This window comes from Astyanax mexicanus, chromosome 22 (assembly GCF_023375975.1).
Source record: "Astyanax mexicanus isolate ESR-SI-001 chromosome 22, AstMex3_surface, whole genome shotgun sequence".
NCBI classification, from domain to species: Eukaryota; Metazoa; Chordata; class Actinopteri; order Characiformes; family Acestrorhamphidae; genus Astyanax; species Astyanax mexicanus.
In genome coordinates, this window is record NC_064429.1 from 95001 (window position 1) to 97500 (window position 2500).

Genomic DNA, 2500 nt, shown 5'->3' on the forward strand with positions numbered 1-2500 from the left:
CTCTGCCGGGACCCGAAACCCCGTAGCCGCAGTTGGAGGGGTAACTCGTCCCCCAAGCTCTGATGTCGCGGGACCTTCCGACCCAAGTGGGGTAGGGAGCGGTTGGTCCGGGGATCAGGCGCTTGACGGGAGTATCCGTAGCCTCAATGTCGGGAACGGCAACGCCTATTACCGGCCCGGACCAGGAGAACTGGCCTTCCCCAGCCCGAACGCCACCACCATGGATAGTAGGGCTCATGAGTCGACCACGGACCCGGCTCAAAGTATGGTTGTGGACTTACCGGATCCCAACATACACTGCGATCTTTGTGGCGTGCAGGTGGGCACTGTTCAGTGGGCAGCAAGGCACTTTGCTGAACGCCATAGCAAGGTGTCCATCTTGTACAGATGCGGCCGTTGCCAAAAAGTCTCCTCCAACCACCACTCAGTGTCCTGCCACATCCCGAAGTGTCCGGGAGTGCAACCGGCCACTGACACGGTGGGTCACAGTGAACTCTGTGATAGTTGTGAAGCTCGCTTCTCAACGCGGAGGGGCCTGAGTACGCACCGGCGCATAGTTCACGGTAAGGTCCCAGAAGGAAAGGTGACTGAGGCGCGCGCCTCAGAAAGAAGGGAAGCCGTCAAGCGACGGAGGGTCGATGAGGAAGGAGCTGACAAAGGCATTGAGGATTTGGTCAAAGAGCACAGGAGTGACCGGGGACCTGGCTCTGTCTCCCGACTCTATGGATACAAGAGACGTAAGGGCACTGAGTGTAATTTGGACACAAGGACTGAGGGTCAGAAGTCTGAGCCAGCATTGAGAGTCCCGGTGACTGGTCTCCTGGAAGGTTACAGGAGCTTGGCGGCGGAGATGATCGATGCGGCCAGATCCTCCAAGGACCAACACATCTCAGTCCTTAAATTATGGCTCGAGGGGGCAGCTGAGTGGCCCGCTCGTCTTGAAGCTGCAGCCCGGTCAGTACTCCGGATGCTTGGGGGTGTCGAGGAGAAGGGCTGTGTGAAACGTCTTGTCTCACGTAAGTCACTTAAGGTGCGGGTGACTGGCACCAGAGGGTCAGATAGGGCGAAGGTAAGAACAGCTACCTTCAGCAGGTGCCAACAGCTTTTTAGGAACGACCCAGCCCGCCTAGCAAATGAAATCCTAGACGGAGCTGTCTCAGCCGTCTGCCCCATTTCCCTCACAGCTGTTGAGGCCGCATATAAAGCAAAATGGGAGGTTCCAGGATTCTTTGGTGGGCTGGGAAGGTTCCTGACCGAGAGAGACGCGGACAACAGTCCCTTTGAATCGGCTCTCACAGCGATGGAGGTATTGGAAAACCTTCGAGCCATGTCGAGCGATTCCGCACCAGGCCCAGACGGTATAAAAAAGCAGTTCTTGCTTGAATGGGATCCTGAGTGCGAGAAGGTCACACGTATGTTCAACGTGTGGATGTTCACCGGAGTCGTACCGATGTGCTTTAAGCGGTGTCGAACGGTATTGATTCCCAAGACCGGGAACGGGGCGGCAATGGAGATCGGCAGTTGGCGGCCGATCACCATCGGTTCCACAGTCTTGAGGCTCTTCACGAAGGTGATCCACAGTAGACTCGTAAGAGGGTGCTCGGTTCACTGCCGTCAAAGGGGGTTTATCAACGCCCCCGGCTGTTCTGAGAACATCGAGGTACTGCAAGGCCTCATAAGACGGAGCACAGAAGAGCACAGCCAACTTGCAGTGGTATTTATCGACATCGCTAAGGCATTCGACTCTATCTCTCATGAACATATCTGGTATGTTCTGCAGGAGAGAGGTGTGGACACCCACATAATAGGAGTGATCCGCGACTCCTACAAACAAAGCGTGACAAAGATTGAAATCGGAGACCAGTCCACATCCGAGATCTCTCTCAGAGTGGGTGTCAAGCAGGGAGACTCCTTGTCACCATTGCTCTTTAACTTGGCGATGAACCCCCTCATTGCATACCTGGAAACCCATGGACAGGGATTCAGGGTGCTAGACACAACACTTTCTGTGTTGGCGTTCGCAGATGATTTGGTGGTTGTATCTGATTCATGGCAGGGAATGGCCTCCAACCTGCAAATCCTTGAAGATTTCTGCCGGCGCGGGGGGCTGAGGCTTCAGCCCTCTAAGTGTCACGGTTTTCTGATGTCCTATAAGTCCAGGGTACGGTGCCTCAATAGTTGCCCGCCGTGGAGAGTAGAAGGGGCGGCTCTCCATATGACTTGTCCCGGAGAGGCAGTGAGGTACCTGGGCATTTCGGTGTCACCCTGGCTCGGATTGAAGAAGCCTGATATAGTTGGTCGGATTTCTGATTGGATGAGCAGGATTGGTAAGGCCAAACTCAAGCCGACTCAGAAGGTCTCCATTCTGATTAGGCATGCCATACCTCGGGTCATTTACGCTGCCGATCACTGCGATCTTGGTTTAGTCACTCTGAATGCCGCGGATGTGATAATCAGGAAGGCTGTGAAGAACTGGCTGCATCTTCCTATGTCGACCTGT